The 24,811-nt window shown below is 34.6% G+C and overlaps 1 protein-coding gene across 7 annotated transcripts in view; it reads right to left on the reverse strand.

The window, feature by feature from the left end:
• The window catches only part of SLC16A7 (solute carrier family 16 member 7), a 219,224-nt gene that overhangs the window by 155,079 nt on the left and 39,334 nt on the right, over positions 1–24,811 (reverse strand). For 2 of the 7 annotated variants that reach the window (XM_037848352.1, XM_037848351.1), the window contains exon 2: positions 18,387–18,496. The exons of 3 other annotated variants lie outside the window; for them this stretch is intronic. The gene's annotated coding sequence lies outside the window, so the exon portion shown is untranslated. Of the gene's footprint in view, positions 1–3,172; positions 3,481–9,751; positions 9,771–18,386; positions 18,497–24,811 lie in introns of those variants that run through there. 2 more of the 7 variants (XM_037848355.1, XM_037848354.1) reach the window with 2 other exon arrangements.

Raw genomic sequence — 24,811 nt, forward strand, 5'->3', positions numbered from 1 at the left:
TAACATTTAATTTCAGTTCACGAGAAATATAAATGGGAAACTGCACATGGAACACCATAATAACTTTAGCTTTTGATGTTTTTCTTTATCACTTAAGTTTAAATTCACTAAAACAAATTTTCTTGGCCTTAGATACTTGCTGACCAAGGGTAACAATGGTCAGACACTTTAGAAAGAACCAAAACTCCATAATAAATATTTCCAATTCCTGACTTAGACAATGTATCTCCAGATATTGGGTACTCAATGCAGATTATTACTTTGTAAATTTATGACTTTTACTTTTAGAAACCACCTTTGAAAACTGTAAAACTTAGTAAGCAATGACTTTAATTAGACCTAAATTGTATAGAGCATCACCAAAATGTAACTGTACAATAATTTCATATCTTACCATAGTAAAATACCAAACTTTTGAGAACAAATTATCTAGCTCTATTTTACAACCCAATTAATTTTACTACTTTTTAGCATGTACACATAGAGATTTATAAAATAAAATGATTTAAAGTAAGATAAAATAGGATACTTTTGATATTGTTACATAACATCAAGTGAAAATAAAATTTTAGCATGTAAAATTCAGTCTTATTTTCAAAATTTCGGCATTAAAGCAAACCTTAAATTTTTAACTTACTAACAAAGACTTGGCAGACTATCTAAAGTACTATATTGTTTAAAGTAACTTTGATTAATGCATCTTTCAATCAGTGGTAAAGAACCACAATAGTTTTATGAAAACATTTAAAATTTTCTTTCTCTAATATAAGCTCAGACTCTTCCCCATTAACCTTAACTATTTGCCTCTAAAGCAAATATCTTTTTCTATCAGCTAACATGTATAGAGTTTCTATTGTTCTTTCAATAAGCTGAGAACATGAACTCAGTTAATTTTCAAAGAATTTTTTTAAAAATCACATATCTATAATCTAAAGCATATCCCAATATGGGTTTTTTAATTTGTATAATTTAAAAGTTACCTGAATAAAGACCTCTTTCTCAAGGCTCAGAGCTGAGAACAAAGGAAACTGATCATTAACTTTTAGCCAGAAGCAAACTTGCACACATATTTCAAGGGACTTTGCTTTGCCCTTCCCTCTCCCTTCTCTTAAATAGGGGAAAGGTAGCCCTCTCTCTTTTTAAAGAGCTTGCTTTGACATGCACAATTAGTTCATATTTTTCCCCGTACAAAAGTAAGCTTTGCTTCAATTATAGCCTGAGTCAAAAAAAGTGATCAAGTATGGCAATAAGAATTGTTAAATTTAGTTTTCTGATTCTTCTTCTCTAATGTTGATGTAGTCAGATTTTTAATCATAGTTCCTATCAAGTAATTTAATATAATCTATAGAACATATTTCAAAAGTTCCATAACATAAAAATTAATGTGTCAGTGAACCTTTACTGAATCTAAGGCCAGATAACTCAGTTGGTTATGAACAATAATAACAAAGTCAAGGTTATGTGCTGCATTCCTTGAGAATCAGTTTAATTTTGTTGCCTTATCACACATTGTACTCCTAACTCTGCCAGCCATTCTGCAATTGTATGCCCTCCGTCACAAACAGTCCCCAACCTAGGAGTGTGAATCTGATGGTGGGTGAGAGGTACCATCCTTGTGTTTGAAGAAAACACAGGAAGATTTGGAGAGATGAAGCACTCATTTAACGAGTGCTTCTCATATGTTACATAGATATTTTATCAACAATTTACATCTATTACAATATTCTCTAAACCATATAAGATAGACATTATGATCCATATTTTAAGTATTAGAACACCACCCTCTCCATAGTCAGTGGGTGAAGGGCATTTGATTTCCATGTGAAAAATACAAGTATTTAGATCTAAACACTAAACAAATGTTAGTTGTAAAACATGCTTCCTAAGGATTTTAATAGGCTATATTTCTAAATATACATGGTTACAAAAACCAGGTTAATAACATAATTAACCTCTAGAAATTTCCTCTAAGTTAACCACATGCTTTTACAAAGTGAGTTGTGTGGTATTTTTCTCTTTTATTAAAACCTTAAGTTTGAAAACTGAACTAAAAACATAAGGAAATTTTACCTAATAAAAATTTGACATATGCTCGGTTTTAATATACTAAAAGAACTATACTATGGTTTTCAGTAAAGCAAATAATAGCTTTACTGAGAACTCTTCAAATGCACCATTGATCCAACTCTTAGTAAAGTTATTAGAAGCTAGTAAATATTCAGTACATTTATTTGGGGTAAAATTACCTGATATAATACAATTAATTAATTAATTATGTCATTTTATACTCTACAGATAAACCTCATAGCCGTTCCTCTTTGTAAAGATATGGAATAATAAAAGTTTAATAAAATAGTTTCCTTTATCATAATGCAAGCACAAGACCCAATTTTATACAAATAATTATTAACCTTATTAAGTAAAACATGCTATTAATTATACCAAGAATGCTAAAGTTAAAAAGGTCTCTTATGTATAATGTTTTTCACTTAGTAATATTATAAAAAGTTCTAAATTTAATAAAGCATTACAAAGATATATCTAGTTGTAATATGTAAAAATTGTTATCAAGAAAGTAACTTGATAATATCAGTTATCTTTATTAGCATTGGCAGGAATTTGGATAATATATTTTGTACATCTTTTGTATGACTTCAATTATTGCCATTACAATACTACCCCTTAAAAAAATACTATACAATTGATAGAAATCATGGTCTATTAAGTTTACAGAGACTGTGGAAAGGTTTAGAGCTCATATTATGACTCATATATTTACTTTCTAAATGTAGAATTTATTTTTTCTCATATATTTCTCCCACTAAATTATTTTAACACCTCAAATATGCATTTTCGCAAATCTACCAAAAATTCAAACTTGCCTAAAGCAGAAAATTATATATTAGTATTTGTTGAAGTAGAAAAATAGCAAGTATAACTAATTAACTTTCACACCAACTTCTGTCATCTATGTAATCACAGCAAAACCTTCAACAATTTGACTCAATTATTTGACAAGAAAAATAGTTAAACGAACAGAGAAATCATCTTTTTTTTAAGTTGAGCAATGATATAAAAACTTTCACACTGAGTTCTGTGCGATGTGAGATAAACACTGACAAACTGTGTTTGCTACTCCTTTGAGAAAAGAAAAGACAAATGCAAAACAGACCTGTTCACCAGAGTTCCACAAGCCCTGGAGAGAAAAGTGACTGAAGGTGACTAACCTTTGCCAAGGTTACAAATTCTCAAGAGTACTTTGAAAAATATGATAATGAGAGATGTTTTAAGTTCTAGTTTCCAAACTTCTTCAATAATACGGGGACTGGAGGAAGAGGAAACATAGTCTCAGGAGAAAACCCTGATGAATAGCATGTGTGCTCTTGGTACAGGTTATTAATTCTGTGTTTGAAATATGACAATAAGTTCTTGGCAATGGATTTGTTTATAGTATTAGTCCCAAGTACCATGCAGCATTTGTACACTTCCCTTGTGAGACTTTGATGTTTTTTACATTCTAAGAAGTTAAAAACTGAATTAGCTGTGAAAAACCCAAGTTTTTTATGTGAACAAAAAGTGAAAGGAATTCTAAAGAGCAGAAAGCTCAGGTATATATTTTGGATGGAAAGCAATAGTGAACTAGTCAGGTATACAAAAATGAAATGCCTCAAAAACATGATGGGAAATCTTCTAATGCACAGCTTTTCTCATCTTGATAATTTTTTCCCTCTTCTTTTCCTGCAAAAAAAGTACCATAATCTGAACATTCACTAAGAACTGTGATCCTATTACTGTCTGAATTCTATAGTACAATGGAGTTAAAAGTCAGCGTATAGCAAATGAAAACAACCCAAATTTATTCCCTGAGTTAACTATCCCTCAAAGCCATAATGTAAAAAGGAAACTGCTTGTTTTATTAACCTTGAAGGAAAAGAAGTTTTGTGTCAGATTTGCTTTCATAGAATAATTCTTTTAAGATTTCAGTATACCACAGAAAAATATTAGGGGGGGGGATCTAAATGCAAAATTTACAAGTATTCCACCATTTCAACACCCCCTTCTTGCTGACAACAGCAGCTCACTAATGGAACATTGTTACTGGAGGAGTGATTTGAATGCATGAAACTTGTAAGACCCTTCCTTCTTTGGTTCATTAGAAGATATTACAATATTAAACCAATACAGGAAACATGTTCGGAGACAGTGAGCTTTAAAAACATCCTTCTAGCTTAGAATATTTGATTCTCTTAGCTCCCTACCATCACCCTCAGCAGGGACTGTGGCCTCTCGGCTTTCTAACAAACGCACCAACATTCTGCCAGTGACTCACTTCAAAGTCTCAGAGTCAGCGATAATGTCTCCCCCTCTCTACCATCCAAAGTGGGCCAACCTTTGTAGATTCTACTTCCAGAAAAACTCTAATCTGTCTCTTTTCCTCCATTCTCACAGCCATCATGTAACTTAAATAGATTTAACAGCTTTTCAATCGTGATACCAGCATCCAATCTATCTACTCAAGTAGAGCCTCTATACCTTTGCCTAAATTGCACAGCCACTGCAAGCTCAGACCAGGGCACACTCCTAGTCAAACCTGGCCAATCCTCTCACCTCTCCTTTCCAATACTCGCATACCACGAGCATCTGCACATACATGGGAATCTCAGGGGATCTGTTATAAAATAACAATATAATCAAGTCTGTAGTTTCTATTTATGGCTAGGAACAATGATACTTGGCATAATTTTTGTTTTTCACTGCCGTTTGTAAAATAAGAAACCAATACTTCTCCCAGTTTTTAAAGCACTACCAAGGCAATTAGACTTCAACAAGATGCTAGTAAATAGAGTTTAAGGCAACATCAAATCTACTGGCTCAGTCACATTTTACCCAGTGTGAGATTCTTCAACATACTAAAACCAAGTTTGCATCCTATGTACAGCCTAATAAAAACCACATTATTTTAAATGAAAGTATAAAACCTCCTTATACCAATGCCAGGGAATAAAAGTAACTACAAAAATAATGTAAAGTCATATGACAAAGATAGTTCACAGATGTTATAACCATGCCCTGGGTTGATAAAGTACTATGGCTTCAGTTCTTTTGTCCTCTCTCTGGTTTATGTATGTGGACTAGTCCTTCTGGATGTCCTCCTTGGCAGGAGAGAGAGAACATGGACCTCCTTTCCCCTTGTCTGGCCTGTGACAGGCCCTACCATCCTCAACTAGGCTTCCTGCCCCTGGGAACCAGCTCTTTCCTACTGTGGTGCAGCTTAACTCCTTGCTATCCTTCTTCACACCATTCAAAGATCCTTTTTAAGAACTGGATTTAATTAGAAGTCTTGACCTACCCTCTGTTTTCACCTTGAACAAATTATCTAACCTCTCTGAGCCTCAGGCTTCTTTCTCAACCTCCCTACTGGCTTCATATTCCCTTATGCAACCATTTGGCTAAAATAACACTTCTGTCAATTCCACATCTGTTGACTGAATTTGGAAGATAAAACCAAGCAAACTTCACAGAGCCATTTCTGGGCTGTCTTTTCCAGAGGTGCATTCTGATTTGCTCTACACCATATGGTAATTTTACTAGGGCAGGTTCTGTGCCTGCAAAGGAGAAGCCAAAGTTTGGAGAAGTTCAAATTAGAAACCCCATTAGATCATATGTCCAAGCCACATCTCCATTTAAGCATCAATTTTAAGAACTGAATAGATAAATCAAAGAGCCTAGCTGAACCTATTTTATTCTTTATGCTTAATTTATTCAACCAACATTTAGTGAGAACTTAGAATATGAAAGCCATTATATTATAAATAGTTGGGATGCCAGGATAAATAAGACAGGTTCTTTTCTCAAATAGTCACTCTTCCAGGGTTGAAAATAGATCCCTATACAGCTAACAAGTCAGACTTCAATTAAAGCCAAAATAGGGGTAAAAGCATTATTAGAGTTGTACACTGCAGAACCTTGTATAATTTAACTCATCAGCACATACACAGTAAAATATACTATAGGTAAAAGCTGAAATCATAAAACTACACACTCCAGGCATCCGCCATGATATCATAAGGCAATAGCTCAGATTTGGTTATATCCAAATGTGGGGCAATATTACAGAAACATTTCCATGCTTCTGAAACCACTATACTCATTATTAATCAGATTTTTCTTGGGCAAATTAGCAAATGTAACGGAGTTACTCAAAACACGAACCTGACATTTATTATTTTTGAACTCTACCATGAATGAAGAAGACTCAAAATTAATTTTAAATTCTTCTTAGGTTTATGACACAGGCAAAAAATACAAACCTGGCCAATTCATTCTTAAAGAAAAACCTTAATTATTTAGTCATCAACATTGACATGAAGTCACAGAATTCATAATCTGTGTAAAAGAAATGAGGACACACTGGGGGGGGTTAGTGGAGTTTTTAACAGAGTGAATATTGTTGGATATACCTCTTGCTGATTTTGTGATGTCTAAGGTACAAAGGCATAAAGATGTAAAGAAAACATGGCAAGGTATTTGGTACTTAATTGACTTGAAACCTTCCACTAACTCATTACATTTCATTTCATTCAAATAGCTCCTGTATTCTTCCTGCTACCCTTCTATTAGCTACTGGATTAAAGTCAAAGCAGAGGCAGAAAAGAGATACATCTTTTATAGGTTTAGTGTTCAAAGGGTTCTCTGAGACTACCCCAAGACCTTTATGTTTCCACATAATTAAGTGCCTTAGATAAAGCCCCACCTAATTTTTTGTGATTCTTAACTGTATACAGGGCAAATGAAGGGCCAATCAGTGAACTGTGAGAGGAGTTGGGTTGTGAAATAGAAGTTGAATAAACTGAATGGCATCACTAAGATGCCACTGTATTAGAAGAAAAACAAACCTCATTTTACTAAAAGCACCCAATGTGATTTTTGGTGTCTGTATCTTAACTACATACCCAACAGGCTGTGATTATAGTTTTGAATTAGTTCAAAGCAGTGGTAACCTTTTTGCCAAAGTAACGAACTTATTTTGTGTCTTCTCCTATAAGAGAAAACCTAGAAGTCAAAAGTTATGCACAGATAAGCTGTTCCATAAGAGCAATGTGTGCTTAAAAACTGTCTGATGATTCATGGCATGCTGCTAATGGCCTTTGAGTGTAGAGAGCTAGCAGAAGGAAACAGCTCTTACATCCTTGCCTATCTCTACTATAGCATCTATACTACTTAAGGTCAGGGATCACTGGTTCTTCCCCCACTGACTGGGAAACACTTGAATTGGCATCATGTATCTACTGGAATTGAGAGGTATGTAACATATATTGGCTGAATTAATTAATATATTGTGCCTTAAAATACAGATACTGTGGCCAAAATCTAAAAGGCTGATCAAATAAATATATTTTCCTACCAGTCCTAAGAAAAACCCACCACTACTACCAGGAACAGAGAATGTGGCATTGACAGAACAGCTATTTCTATCCATCCATTTAAGAGGCTCCTCTCTTAATAGAATGTCTTTTGAAAATTCAACATTCAGACTAGAATTTCCTTAATTGAAAAGTATTTGTTTTTAAGGATCTCTTTGTACAAGGTTCTGCATACTTCTGACACCAATAAATTTGCATGCTTAAACAGCAACATCAAACAAAAAGCCTAACTACCTACAACATAAGCTAGCTGCATAGAAAGACATGTGAATTGAATGAAGGGAATTATCATAGAATATGCAAAATTTGCTCCATTTATATATTTGTGATAATGAGAGCAGACAAGGAAGAGTTACTAAAAAGTGAAAGAGAATTTTTAATTAAGTTAAATTACAAATTATAAAATTGACAATTTAAGTGCATAAAAATGCTTCCTCTACCAGTCTTCACCTCAAAGTTTTGGACCATATCCTGCCTATACTGAAAAAAAAACAGTATGAGTCAAGAGAATATAGTGTTTAAGGAATAAAACTAATAATGATGATGATAATAATAGCAATAGTTAACACATACAGCTCATCCTGTGTGCCACGTAATGGTCAAAGCACTTAACATAAATTAACTCAATTTTCACAATAGCCCTGTGAAGAATATACTTTTTTGCTGTTCTCATTTTACACGTTAGAAATCTGATGCAGGCAGATTAAAATTAGTAAGCATCAGAGCCAGGATTTAATGCAGATACTCAGGATTCACAGTCTGTACTCTTTAACTAATAAGGAATAAGCAGGGACAAACCAGGCCGGTTCCATTAGTAAACCACGTATTCAAAAAGAACCAAATAATTTACTACAATGGGGCTCAACTGTCATACTAAGAGGGGAAAAAAAGTAACATAAAAGGGGCAAACACCACATCATTGATCTAATGATCTCCTCACATAAACCATTCTCTCTACTCTCAAGCTTCTCATTATATCACAGTGTTGGACTGTATTACTTTCCTATCACTGCCTAACTAATTACCAGAAACTTGGTGCCTTAAAACAATACAACTTTATTATCTTACAGTCCTGGTGGTCTGAAATCCAAAATGGGTGCCTGCATTCATCTAAGAAAATCTGTTTCTTTGCCTTGTCCAGTTTTCTAGAGGCTGCCTGCATTGCTTGGATCTTGGCTGCATTCTTCCATCTTCAAAACCAGCAAGGTTGGGCTGAATCCTTTCAAGCTGCTATCTCTTGTGATTACAATGGGCCTATCCATAAAATCAGTGATAATCTTGATAATTATGCCAAAGATATGATAATTATGCCAATAATTATGTCAGGGTTAGCTGATTAGAAGACTTAAATCCATTTGCAACCTTATTTCCTTCTTCCCATGTAACATAACATATTCATAGATTCCAGGGATTAGGATGGGCATCTCTGGGGTAAACATGAGGTAAACAGGAAGTAGAAGACAGCATGGAATGATACAACTGAGGTGGAAGACACATACGGTGTTGGGAAAACTGGATGTCCATGTGCACAAGAATGAAGGTGGATGCTTACCTCACACCATATACAGAAATCAACTCAAAATGGATCATCAACCTAAATTTAAGAACCAGAACTATAAAACTCCTAGAAGAAAACCAGTGAAGCATCATTAGGGCCTTGTGTTATGACCTCATTGTACAAGCAACAAAATAAAAATAGATGGGACCTTATCAAAATTAAAAACTTTTTTGCATCAAAGGACTTTATCATGGAAGTAAAAAGACAACCTACTAAATGTGAGAAAATATTTGGAAATGACATATCTGATAAGGGTTTAATATCCAAAATAAAAAAGAAATCCTTCAAGTCACAATAAAAAAACAAACAATCCAATTTAAAAATGGGCAAAAGACTAGAATAGACATTTCTCCAAAAAAGATGTACAAATGGCCAAAAAGCACATGAAAACACGGTCCAAATCACTAGCTATTAAGGAAATGCAAATGAAAACCACCATAAGATATCATTTCACACCCACTAAAATGACTACTTTTAAAAAAACAGAAAATTACAAGTGTTGGAGGGGATGCAGGGAAATAGGAACAGTCATTCATTGTTGGTGGCAATTTAAAATGGTGCAGCTTCTGTGGAAAACAGTTTGACAGTTCCTCAGAAAGCTAAGTTAGAATTACCATATGACCCAGCAATCCCACTTCTAGGTGTGATTTCTAAGACAGGAAATCTTAAAATCAAAATAAAAGTATCACTTGAGGCCAATTTTCACAAAATTTGTTAGTTCCCTATTGTACTACCCCCTTCTATAACATTAATAAAAGCAGTATCTTACTATTTTTTTTTTTTCAGTCATTAGCTTCTTTACTGAGCACCAGGTTTTCAGCTCGAGTCACCACTGGAGGAAGGTTTCAGATTTAACAAAGCCCATAGAAAGGGACTGCAGTCCCTGGCTTAGGGCATATGATCAGAGGAGAGATGTTGCCACACTGAGGTATACATACGTCCAGAAACAGGCACACACGCAACAAGCACATCCTTTGACACATGTTTTGTTTTGTTTCGTTTTTCACTAGAAACAGCTTCTTTACTGTCATGTTTGCAGCAACCGCCCACCTCGCATCTGCGTGCCAGGCCCTCCCCCCAGCCCCAGCTCTCCCTGCCTGTACACAGCCCTCCCAGCCCACCCCACCCCCAGCTCTGCTCCGGGCCACTGCCCCTGGAGGTCTGCTCTCAGTTCCTGAAGGTGGTTAAGGCCTGCACTTGTCAGCCTGGTAGGCATTGAAAGCAGGGACTCAAACAAGTATTTGCACACTGATGTTCACAGCAAAATTATTCACAGTTGCCAAAAGATGGAAACAACCCATCAACTGATGAATGGATAAATAAAATGTGGTATATACACACAATGGAGTTATTACTTAGCCTTGAAAGGAATGAAGTTCTGATTCATGCAACAACATGAATGAACCTTGAAGATATCATGTTGAGTGAAATATGCCAGATACAAAAGGACAAATATTGTATGATCTCACTGATATGAAATAATTAGAATAGGTAAACCAAGAGAGTCAGAGTCTAGATCATTTGTTACCAGGGGATGGGGTGGAAGTAGGAAATGGAGAGTTATTGCTTAAATTATACAGAAATTCTATTTGGGTTGATAATTATTTTGGTAACGGATGTGGTGATGGTAGCACAACACTGTGAACACAATTAACAGCACTGCATTATATATGTGACTGCGGTCAAAAGGAGAAATTTTAGGTTTATATATGTTAATAGAATAAAAATTTAAAAAAACACACAGGGCTGTAAAACACAGTGAACCCTGCTGTAGACAATTGACTATGGTTAATAGTACAATTATAAAAATGTTCTTTCATGAATTGAAACAAATATACCACATTGACATAAAGTGTTAATAATAGGGTGGCATATTGAACTCTGTATTTTATGCATGATTTTTCTGTGCACCTACAACTTCTCTAATTAAAAAAAAAAAAAGATTCAGCCCAAAAAGCAAGAAAAAAAAGATTGACTACTAGAAGAATCCAAGAACAGAGTAAGCATCTAAATATTGAGATGCCTGTTTAAAAAAAAAAAAACGGGAAAGGTCTCCAATTCCATATCTGGAAGACCTAACAGCATGTGGCTTTCTATTACACTGGCTAAAATTAGTTAAATTAGTTCATATCACCACTAACCCTACATCCTAGCAATGGTATCAGCCTTTCTTTGTAAATACTATTCTGTCCTAAGTCAAATTTCCCAAAGCAAAGAGTCCTACAAAAACATTAATGAAATTCATTTCAATTAACTGTCACTGGGATTTCAAAACAATAGCTTGTTTTTTAACATTTGTGTGATTTTCCCTCCACTTTTGGTAGGGTAATGCATATGTGTGTGTCTATGTGTCTGTGTACTTATAAAATATTAACAAAAATTTACATAAATTCATTAACATTCTTTTTACATGAAATTTATTATTTAAAAACTGAAGCAGCATTTCAGTAATATGTCTAAGGTCTAACAATAAATCAGAAACAGTCTAAGAAGATAGTAAAAATTTGACTATCGGTTTTGGATGTCTTTTCATTATAAGGAACTTGAAACAAGTTATTGACGTCTCCATCCAATTCTCTTATCTAAAAAAATAAACAGGAGCTAGCATTATTTACTCCAGAACTGTGACTATTAAATTAAGTCAGGTAACATACGTAAAATGCCTAGCAAGTGTTTGGCAATGATATGAAAATAATAATATAATAACAACAACAAGATTATTACTAAAGGCTACTTAGGACAGTGAAAAATATTAGATAATAAGAACACTGAATAAATATTAGCTCCCTGCTAATTCCCTACTTGAAAAATGAGATTTATTTGAGTACACTAACCCTGATAATTAAAAACAATATAATCAACTTTTATACATGATCTAGAAAAATCAGATTGTTATAGTGCAATACAAAGATTATTTAAACATATTTCACGTGGGCAAGGACTCCTCAGAGGAAAGGACAGAGGTAAAACAAAGTCAATTAGATAACACTTACAATGTTACTAATTTAACCAGGGGACTATGGCATTAACAGTCTGAGATGGAAGGAATTCTAGATTGACAGAGTTTATACAGTAAATTAAGACTATAATAAGCAGACCAATGATGCACATATATTTCTCTCAATTTAATAAATATTACACAAAACTTAATCAACTCTACTTACAGACAACCTCTTGTAGTAATAATTAAATATTTTAATTTAAAATCTATAGTAAAATATATTTTATAGCAATACCTTTATTATTTACCACATAGAATAAGTCAGATTTATTTAGTAAACATTTTTAAGGACATAACATCATACTACAATTAACATTCTTCTTTCCTTCAGTGACTATCATTGAAATATATAATTTTGTATCTATTTCATTTGTAGATATGAAGATATCTTGTCCTTTGCTACAATCCACTTTTTATGTACACAATTACATTCCTTACTCTATGTTTAAAAATCAATGGAATCAATAATTTGATTCTAATCTAAAACAAAATAACATTACTAATATTTGGGAAGGATGGGCTAAGAAGGTTTTCCTTTTCTTTTTCTCAATTATAAACTTATTTTAACAATCTGAATTTAGAAAGTAATTTTCCTCTATTACATTAGAGTTAATTTTTAGTATTTTGTTATGCCAAAATAGGACAGCAAAATTTTCTCATGTCAAAATAGGACGCCAAAATTTTCTCATTTGCTTCAATAAGTGGCTTTAATTTTACTGTTTTAAATTCCAGAAACAGACCTTAAAAGGTATGTGTTTGAGGGCTGATGTGTAAAACAAACTAAGGATTAATTGGACAATTATATGATAATGTCTATGAAATACATAAATTAATTAAGAAAACAGAAAGGTAGTGAAAATGAAATCAAATGTTTTCTGTTTGTTTTGGCATGGCTTTTGACCTTCCAAGTAAATTTCGTCCTGTGTAAAATCATTTTGACCTTCTGAAACATTTATATGTAAATTACAGGTAAACTTTATATGGACTTTCACCTACTGAAGAAAACAACTTATTCTATAATTCTGTTAATATAATATAAAACCAATAGCAAAAGTATAACCTGCACTGTATTGTTCAAGAAAAGTCTATAAGCTAAGAGAAATTATTTGATCCATTATACTGAAAATCAACACAAATAAGAAGGGGAAGCAAAGAAATAGGAATGTGTAAATGTCTAATCCCTTATCCAATTATCAGGTAGCAAAACATGATATTTTTAATTCTGTAAGAACAAGGTCACTATTCAAGTGATTTGGGTGGTGATACTTTTAGAAAGGACCAGTGGCTATTTCAATATTCAATCATGTCATAATGTTCTATGTCTATATATGGTCATCTCATAATTAATTGAAATAGGATTTTGGTTACAACCAAAAGGCATTACCACGGTTCATGACTTTTTCTAGCTCATGAATAAATTCTAATCAAGACATAAATAAAATATATTTTTACAAGGGTGTTTATTATGATTCATGTTTACCAATGGTTGTCTAGTACCTAAGGAATGATAAAAATGAAAAATTACATCAGCTGAATGAAATAGGTAATTTTATTGATGTATGTGACAAAATAGGCAAAAATCCTCCCAAAATAAGGGGCTGTTTTAGAAATCAAATTAAAGCTAAAATGAATATTTAGCACTATGTAAATCCATACTCAAATTTTCAGAAGAACACATAATCCTACTCTATAAGGGGAGTTTTTCCCTTTAACGTAGCAGCATCATTCTATGATGTTTGTAAATTCTCAGTGCTGAGGAGGGCTTAAGAAAAAGTTTTTTGAATGATATATTCATTAATACCTCAATCATAATCCCATATTTTGCGACAATAGTTAGCCAAAAATAATTGAAACCCCATTTATTACCTTCTTTTAAGTCCCCTTCTCCTTTGCTTTCCTTACAAGTTCAGAAAATATAAGGCTCTGATTATTTTGGAAGCAAACAGCACACACTACAAAAAGCAGAACTTAAAGTGAGTGACTAATGATCAAGGCAAAAATGCAAAATCACATCAGCTGACAAATGGCTGAACTAGCCCAAGGTTGAAGAATGTGAGGGCATTAGGGCCAACTGGAACGATAACATTCCGTGTGCTGTTAAATGACAGTCATGAGGCACAGCATACTCTTAGATATCCAATAACAAATCCACTGTTTAAAGTTTACACAACTACCACAGGTGATCTTTCAAAGTCACAGGAGACAGATTCTCTCAAGTCTTGTTACGTACAACTACAGAACCAGTATTTACATCTGTAGTATATAAGCAAATTCATGGCCAAATTCAAGAAATTCTACAGCACTATGATAAGTAGCATAACCTAAGTTATTTAAATGGATGCAATAGAATTAATTACATGAGTGGAGGCTAAGGAAATTACATAACCTTAGAATAAAAATAAAGTGAGAAAACATTAGGGCAAAAGTTTTATCTCAAAACTAGTAAAAATATTGAAAGCACTCATCATGTTCACACATCTTAGTTATACAGATGTAACAGCCCTGTCCTTCTATGGAAGAAATCAAAGACGGAGGAAAATCAATGGGGATTGAAAACAAATGAGATTTATTTAGGTGTTGGGGAAGTAACAGACATACCTAACTGCCGTCTTCATCCCTCACCTACCCTCCCTCCTTTTCGAGTGTGTGCAGATATTTCACTATGTTTCAATTCCACAGCCCAGGGGCGACTTTAGGTCTAATGGAATGGCCTGACCATATCTTAAATCCAAAACCAGGAAACAGGATGGTGATGTGTGAAGACAGCAATACAGATAGGAGCTTTTATTTGCTGTTGTCTCCCCTATAGCCAAATTGACATTAATCTTTTATTCTATGAAGTAAACTGTACATCAGAGCCTTTAGCTCTTTTTTTATATGCTTAAGGTAGACAAATATAATGTGGCGTCATCAAGAATGTGCCCCAAATACCTCCAACTGAGGGAGGATAAGTGACCAAAGCCCAAGCTGCTACACTCTGAAATCCATTGCTAGGTTTGTAAAGAGTCCACAAGTTCCTACAAAGAGCTCCCAATCCACACCGGAGCACAGCAGGGATACTAAGGCAGGACCTTTCCTGGGAGATATGAGTTTCCTCTGTTAACAGACTTTGGCTGGGGGACTCCTAGACAGCCTTGCATGATATAAATTGGATATTCAATGGTTTCTTTGGGAAAAATAAAATCACAGTTAATATAAGTTGCCAAAGACCCAACTGTTGCTTTAAGTTAGCATGAAACTCAGTTTTCAGATGATTCTCAACCTCCTAATTTATTTCCAGGGGTTTGAACTACAGAAAATGGGTTAGAAGTACAGAGAGACAGTTTTTTATTTAATGTAAATCTAATCTCTATACAGTCATCTAAAAGTAAAATGAGCTGCTCCAATCCTCACAAACACCCTTTGATAATACTGACATCCTCATTTTACAGAAGAGGAAATACAAGGCTAAGAGAAGCCAAGGAAGCTCTTAGGGTTATATAACTTTAAGGACAGAAGCCAATATCCCAACCTTGAACTGGCTCACCTTTTCCACTATTCCATGCAGTTAGAAGAAATATCTTTAACAAAAAGCCACTGAACTTATCAAGCACAGGTGGGTGGTCAGATATGTGGGTAATAAAAACACTTCCAGTGGTAAACTTTCATGATTTTACGGAAATTCACTTGAAAATACTGCATCTCCTTTATTTTATGTAAGCCACACCTCCTTTTGCATATACTGTGGAATAAGTCATCTACAGGCCCAATTTAAATTTCTTAACTTGTTTTACATTTAACAAAGTGCTCAGGTACAACTCCCTATGTTGTTTTTAAATATGAAAATGGAAATTAATATCATTTAGCTGGAATTTGTCCTAATAATCAAATAATGGTATATAAGTTCTAAACACTATTAAATTTAGTATAATGCTTTGAATAAGTGGAATATTAGAAAAATATGAGTTTAAAATATGTACTTAAATCAAGTTTAGAATTTTTTAAGTAAAATACAGTTAAGCAATGTTACAAAACCAGGTTAATTTCATCCAAATCTTATACTGAACTGACCAACAGGCTGTGTGTATCAGCCCCAACACTCACAGGATTTTGGTCAGTGCCACACTCACTCAGCTGAGGCAATAATGTGGTTGAAGTCAGGTCATGACACTATTTGGAATCCAAACATCAAAACAATTTTAAACCAAACCTCCATTTACAAATTTGGAGCCATTAAATTCTACTGATGTCTCTCAACTCGATAACTCTTAAGCCACAAACAGTCTCCTCTAATCACTAATTCCCCTTTCTCATTCTCATACTCATAAGCTATGCAATTTTTCCCATCTGGGTCATATTCTCCTCCCTACCACCTCCCCCTTGATATCCTTCCCAACCTTTTCCACTCTATCCTTTAGGGCATTCATTCCTTTATAAACAAACTTCCTTACTCCTAACCACAATGCTGTGTAGTCTCCTCATGCTTTCCTCCTTGAAGACCTCACTTAGGTGAAGTCCCTTTGAACATGGGTAATTCAATACCACCACACGTCGAGTCCAGGGCAGAAGCCCAGCACAGTCCTAGTTTCACTCTGTGGCTTTCACATTATTACTTTTCCATCGTCTTGCACAGGTATCTTCATTTAGGTTCATTTCACCAAGACATATCACCCTGAACCCTGGAACTCAACAACTTTCAAGTCATTCCCTGAAAATCCATTTCTCTTCATTTCAAAGTCCCACCATAATCAATGTTAATAATCAATACCCATGTACTGCTACCCAACAACCTGACTACAGAATTCATGTCCTCTACTTCTACTCCCATTTCAATAACCCACTTCCAACTCTTCAGTCATATAACCTCACAAGTGACCTCAGGACCACTCTGAATGCTTCTACCATTGGCATCTCAAACACTGATATTCTGCTTCTCAGTTACAATTTCCCATCTTTTATGCAATCTTAACTTTATTTCCATCAACCCTGTTCTGGAATTGCCTTGAAATTTTCCAGTCCCTTGATACTTAACATTTTCTCACAAACAATTAGTCACTTGCTAAGCTCAAATACTTCTATGCTGCCATGTTGGTCTTCATTCAAATCCTAGTTCTCCTATGTACTGGTAAAATATCTTGGGATAATTGACTACATCCTCAATTATTTCTTATAAAATAGGAATGATGTTTATATCTCATAGGAAAGAAAGAATAAATGTGGCAATGTGCATAATGTTCTACACAATTCCTAGCACATTCTAAGTTCCCAATCCATATTAATTCCCTATGACCACTAAAATTCTCAAGTTCCTTGTTCCGGTTTGCTAATGCTGCCATTTTGCAGAATACCAGATATTGGCTTTTATAAAAGGGGTTTATTTGGTTACAAAGTTACCATCTTAAGGCCATAAAGTGTCCAAGGTAAGGCATCAACAATAGAGTACCTTCACTGAAGGATGGCCATTGGCATCTGGAAACCTCTTTTTGCTCATGGCTGGCATCCGCTTGCTCCCAGGTTGCGTTTCAAAAAGGTGTTCTCCAAAATGTTGCTCTTGGGGCATTTTTATCCTGCAGCTCCTCTTCAAAATGTCACTCTCATTTTGCTCTGAGATCCTTCTGTTTGTGAACTCCTTTATATGAGGCCAATGATCCAATTAACACCCACCCTGAATGGGCAGGGTAACACCTCCATGGAAATTATCCAATCAAACGCTTCATTCACAGTTGACTGAGTCACATCTCCATGGAAACACTCAAAGAATTCCAATCTAATCAACACTAATATGTCTGCCCCCACAAAACTGCATCAAAGATAATGGCATTTAGGGGGACATAATATATCCAAACTGGCACATCCCTCATATCTTCTTCTTCCTGCAACAAGGAGCCTGAAAATCCCAAGTTCAGAATGGACCAATCATAGTAAAGATAGAGCTGTGCAGATTGATGCCACTAAACATTTGTAGATTCCAATGTTAAATAAGACCCTCAATGCCTTTTCTAATAAGCTTATCACGTACCTCTTGGTATCTTCCTCTCCCCTCCACTACAGTTCTATCATCTTTCCCTCTCCTCAAGTCCCCTAATCACTCCCACTCACCCCCTCTGGTTTAACCTGGCTTCTTATTCACAGAGAAAATGAAAACATCAGATAAGGGATCTGATTGCTACCAGTGCCCATCTTTGCATCTCTATTAGTCCTTCATTCTTTCTCCCTGGCAAGTAGTGGAGGTGAGCCCCTTCATGATGGCCAAGCCTGTTCACCTGATACTTGATTTCTTCTTGAGCTTTGATGGCTTTGTCATCAGATCTGGCCCCTTTCTTTCTACTTCTTCAGCCTCCTCTAATAGCACATCTGCTCTTGCCTTATATGCTAAAACAACACGGAACTAATTTTAGTTTCCACACTTCATGTTATTTCATACCTTCATGTCTTGATTGCCTTTGTAGGGGTCTATGAAGGAATCATCTTCCTCACTTTTCTGTCAGGCAAACTCCTATTTATTCTTCAAAACCCAATGTAAGAGTTTCTTTTCTATGAGAGTTGGTAGACAAGAAAGACATAAGGAAGAAGAGAATAAGAAGTACTGCCAGGAAAAGGAACTTCCAGGAGATGCAGTAACAGGGGAAGGCTCACAGTTACCTGGAGTTGATACAGGAGAATGTGTTTCAGTCACGATATTAGATTTCTTGCTTAACTTCTTTCACATACATTTACACTTACGTCATGAAAAGCATTTTAACTGTTAGCTGACAGCCAAGAAATAGTCTTAAGCCTTTCAGATTTTCAGATAATTATAAAAATATCTCCAACTGTCAGGAAATGACCAGTTTTTCGCCTGTCTCTGAGAGATTTTGAAAGAGGACTATAGAAGTCAAATTACAGCATACATTTGTTGGCAAGAAAATCAAAATCAAATAAACACAGATCATTCACTTTAATTGTTCTATATTTTCCCTCAAACACTAGTTATAATACAGGTCTAAGGTAACTTCTAAAACTGAAATTTAGGATTTATAAACCTTGGGCAAGTGACTTCCACTGAGCTGCAATAAAGCCATGTCTAGGCTGTTATTAACATCTAGCAGAATTTCACTTTGTTTTCCTTTCCTTATTTGTGTTTTTTTGGTGGTTTGTTTTATTTGACCACCCAGTTTTACTGAGTTCTACATGAAATAAATTGTCCATCTTACTCCTATTTAGATCTATGGCAAATGTTATCAATATCTAAAGCCAAATAGACTTACTGAATGCTCTTTCCATATTTCTAGTCCATAACCTACCACATGCTCAGAGTTTCAGCAGGACAGATACTGCTCTCTAAAGGGCACAGTAATAATCATCTCCATGGATATTTATGCTTTTTTGTGAACTGAATAGGTCATTGTTGAGATAGTTCCAAAGTCACTTTCCAAAGCTGAATTACAGATATGACATTTGGTAATCTGTCAAAACCCGGTCAGCAGTAACACCACAATTTTCTTCAAAAAAATGCCAAATAATTCACCAAATTCCCTCTGTGCTGTGGAAAGGCTGCTGGAAGACCAATGTTTTCAAACGGTTCAGCTTGATTACACTGGTGTGGTACCACTTATCTAAAGCTATTTTAAGCGTCTACTTGGGTTACAGGTAAGCTATATTGTAAATCTAATTACATTTGCTCACAAGGAAATAAGCGCATACAAACCCCATTCTGTAATCTACGTAACAAAAGGCACTAAATTTTCCCTCATAGCATTTATCAAAAATGTTATTATACACTTATTTATATTTGTAATGCCTGTCTCATCCACTATAAATTACACAAGGGCATGGGCATGTACTGTATACTGCAGTACCTAGTGATGTGTCCAGATGGCCAATGAATGTTTGATGAATAAATGAATGAATGACCATGTAAGAGAGAACTAAATTCATATACATTTATGCTTGTCACTTAACTCATGCTGAAAACTTAGATATATTTTAGAGATTCTCTGGAACATAGAATGTATGGTATAACAAAGCACAGGCATTGAACTTAAATGGAGTGGATTTACTTAACGAGAGTTTTGATATTTAAATTGTTCTGGGTTCAAAGATAAGTGGGACTGAACTTTCTAATCCACTGTTTCTTCATTTTGTCAAATGTGGACAATCATTCTGCCAAGTTGGAGTACGTATTGAAGATAAGGCAAATAAAAATACGCAGCACAGCTCATAGCACGGCACAAGGTCTTAATACGGTAGGTAATATTCATTAATATTTGATATAATTTTTAAGTGAATTATATTAATCTAAATTATCCAAGAGCTTTAAAAAATCGACAACAGAAATCCATTTTGAGCATATGTAGGCAGTGATAACCCATTAATAATTTACAGCATTAAATTATGAACTTTCCAACACCCTTTAGGCCTATTTTCCCAATTATTACAAGCCCTTTCAAAAATTACTTTCAATTAAATTTCTGCCTTCTTTAATCTGAACACTTTCCAAATTATTCACAACCATTTTGGAATCTATCTCAACTGATCCCCACAATCACAATCTTAATTCATGGTTAATTCAGTTCTCTGGCCTAAATTGCAATCTCTCCCTCAATGAACTTTCATTTCATTATTGCCACCATATTCAATAACTTTAACCAATACCACTGTGGTAAAACCATCATCTCTGAATTGTCTTCCACCTTCTGGACTATACCTTCCTGGAGGCACCATCCTCTGCATAAAGATTCAGATCCAATCTTCTTCTCTCACATTTATTTATCCATTCATTCCGTGGCCATTTACTGAGCACCATTATATATGCCAGGTACCATACTGGGTTATGAGGTTACAATAATGGATGAACACAATAAAGCTTCCAGTATCAAAGAGCTCACAGTCTAATTAGAGGATGCAAACCTAGAAATAGATAACTATAGAAATGAGGTAAGAAATGCAATAAATATGTACTAGGTTTTATGAAAACACTGAAGAGGGATATCTAACCCCGTCTAGGGAAGTAAAGGACAGGAACAGAATCACAGAAAAAGTGATACTTGGGACAAGCCTTGAAGATGAGGAAGAATCAATGAGCTAAAAGAACAAGAGGAAGGGCATTCCAGGCAGTACAGAAACAGATGATAGCATATTCATTCCTATAGGAAATGCCAAGACAGCAAATTTATTTTGAAACTCTCAATTCAGTTAACAAAGTATGTATCAAAAATGAAAATGTGTACAAAAGGGTTTAATTTAGACTGTATTTAAATTAAAATCAATTAACATTATAATTTTTTAAAATCTGTAAATTCAAATTTGTTTCTCTTAAACAGCAGCACATAAAACATTAGGAGCCATCTGCTTTGTTGGGCTTCATTCAGGGTTTCAGATCATATCTATAGCATCTTGATATTCTAAAATGGTCGATTATTATAATTATCATAATATCTTCCCACCAAAGACAGCGCTACACTGTCTTATTAATGACATCTCAGTAAAGGGCATAAAGATCTCTAAAGAGGAACTGATGTACAATTGGAAGGCACTATCAATAGGGTGCATAAAGCCCTAGGTTGTAAGACAGCATCAGAATTAGATCCCTCTTTTCACAAATGAAGAAAGTAAGAACAAATGACAGTCAATAATGTTAAGCGACTTGCCCTAAATCAGAATAACCACGTTAAAATGACTGCCTTAAATGTAAAAGCTGAAAAATTTTAAAGACAATATTTCGCACAGAAAACCACAACAAAATAACTTTGTTTCTGTTCTGGATATATATACAATAATAGTCCAAGAAACTACTGCACAATTATAGATAAAATTGGATACATAAAAAACATTAATTTACTAATATAACAACTAGCTTTGTATCACATCAAGGCAGGGTCCTCATGTTTCATTTATCACTGTGTCCCCATCACCAACGAAGTACGTTCTAAGAAATGTTTGTTGAATTAATGAATGAACGTCAACTATGAACAAGACAGACGTATGAGATTTGATACCAAATGGACACACAAACAATGCATCACTCTCTATCAAACATACAAATTGATAGGATGGTTTGTATGAATTAAACTTAAAAAAGATCATGGGAATAAGGGGTGAAGAAATAGCTATTTTGGCTTATGAGATTATCTCTGTGATAAAAGAGGTGGGGATAGGATAGAGATTTACCTAGGTTTAAGTGTTCTGTATGTACTATTTCAGGCAGTTCTCAATACAGTGTATCCTGGCAACTATCACATCGTCATTTTATAGACTGAAATTAAAGTTTAAAGAGTTTACGAAAGATTGCTTCAAGAAATATGTGTTTATAGAAAATTATATATTTTTAAAGATTTCTATACAGATGTTGCCCTAAATGTTTTGTTCAACTAGAAACATTTTTAAACTTCTCAATTTGCAAATCCTAGTCATTTTTCATACACGTAGTCCTCTCCCAAAAGCCTGCACATTAGTTATAAGGTTTCTGAGGCAACTTTGCCTAAGCACTAGCATATTTGTTTTGTTTGTTTGTTTTTCTAAAAAGAACATTATGAATATCAGGCTCTTTATCAGGTTGTCAAGATGAAAGCTGGGTATACTCAGTTGTGAATAGGTGGCAGCACTTGTTTTTAATAGGAGCTGCCAACAGCTTTGATTTTATCAATCAAAGGGTAAAAAAAAAAACATCAAAAGAAATCCTACACAATTGCAAACATTTAACATGATAAATAGTTTTAATAGCCAAAGGTAGCACTGAATCCTACTGTTATTTGAGTAGAAAGCATCCAAGACTATTCTAGAAAAAGGATCCCAGTCTTGTAGCAAACAAAAATAATCATCACAACGTTTAGAAAAATATTCTAAAATATTATTTCTTTCAGTGTGCAGAGTTCAGGTTATAACACAGATTTCATTTCAAATGACAAAATGGGGATATTCACCAAAATTGTTACAGGACATATAAGCTGTAATCATGAAATGCCCTCCAAAAATCACATATTAAGAACACAGAGGAAATCACAGATTCCCTTTTGGACTGTTGAAGATTGAAACATATCCCCCACAAAAGGCATGTTTGGGTCCAAACTACTGCCTGGTACCGTGGAAGTGAACCCATTTGTGAATAGTATCTAAGCAGATGCCATTAGTTAAAGGCTGCCCAAACTGAATGAGGAGGGGTCTTAATCCAATATGGGTGAGGTCCTTTCCTAAGCAAAGGAAATCGGACACAGAAAGAGAAGCCACAGGGAGCAGCCAGAAGCTAGAGGTCAACAGAACCCGGAAGATAAAGAGACCCTGCCATGTACACTGCCACGTGACAGAACAGCCAAGAAACCCCAAAGACTGCTAGCCAGCCAGAAGATACCAACCCCAGGAGGAAGAAGCCTTCTAGCCTCTGAAACAGTAAGCAGATAAACTTCCATTCTTTAAGCCAGCCATGGCATGGTATTTGTTCTGTAGCTGAAAAAGTAAAACAGAACATATTATAGTATTATACTTGATGGACTGAAGAAAGTATTTAGGAAGTATTTAATTTTTACTTGAAGGATATTTTGGAGTCAGACATATCTGTCTGAGCTAGGTGAATTTGGAAAATTTAGTTAACCTCTCAAAAGCAAAGTTTTTCATCTCTAAAAGAGGAATATCTTACAAATTGTTGAAAGAATAAGTTGATATAATATCTGAAGACAGCTTAGCATTTGCCTGATACATGGCCATATTATAATTTTTTTTAGGAAAAAAAAGTGATTAAGCAATTGGAATACAAGACACACCGGAGTATTGTTAAAAGCTGCATTTTTAACATTCTCCTGTTGTCTAGAATTGTATTCTCTACAAAACAAGGACAAGATTGGGAAGTAATGACAACTTAAAAACTCCCAATAATCATGACAGTAGGATAACATTCTGTTAATGGGAGAATGTTAAGACATAAAGGAACAAAAGCCAGCAAAGAAAGAGAGTGACAAAAGAGCAGGAGAGCCATAAGGAGAAAAACAGATGGAAAAGACTGGTCACTATAAAATATAAGATTATTATTATAGTCAAAAGATTTGGGGGGAAAAAAGCCTCTGCCTGCAAATGCATTCTGTAAGTGTCCTACTGGCCCCAGCATGTATGCAGTATACTAAAGATTTGAAATTAACATTTTGTGTTATCCTAATTTTATGCAAGTTATTAAAATTTAAATTTCCGTGGCACATTTCTTTCTTAATCTTCCAATTACTCACACAAAAACAGCAGAGTCAGAGCTGCTTCTTTTACTAAAGGGAATGTCAGATTGAAGTCAGATAACCTTTCCTCTAAACCAGAGCAGAAGCAAGATTTACAACTGAATGCTGTGACTTTATGAGAGCTTCAGTTTTAATACTCAAAGGGTGGAAGCTGATCATTTCACCATTAGGGTGGTCCCCACTGTCACATGAAGAAATGAGCAAAGAGGTCAGTGATACTTGAGTTGTACAGGCCCATCTTAGAAAGAACAAAATTTTCTATATTATACACAATTGGAATTATTTTCCCATAGTCTATATAACTACCTAAAGAATAATATGTCAAGTCTCTGTGCTCAAACATTAACATCTGGATTATAACAGTGTATCCAGTACTATATAAAACTGGTATAAAGATAGAGTCTGACCTTAAATTCATATAGTCAAATCTACAAGAAATATCTGAAAATCTGGACTACCTACTGTCTCTCCAGCTGAATTGGCCCACGCCTTATAATTCTGCAAGTAGCAATATTTGGTAATACATGCCTATTTTGTACATATTTTTGTTACCAAAAATTAAATGAAATTCATTGTCCGGACATTGCATAGAATAACTTAATAGAAAGGGCCTGAGAAAATTTTGTTTCATGAAAAATGAAAAAGAGGCTGATAT

Source organism: Choloepus didactylus, chromosome 8 (genome assembly GCF_015220235.1).
Source record: "Choloepus didactylus isolate mChoDid1 chromosome 8, mChoDid1.pri, whole genome shotgun sequence".
NCBI lineage: Eukaryota > Metazoa > Chordata > Mammalia > Pilosa > Megalonychidae > Choloepus > Choloepus didactylus.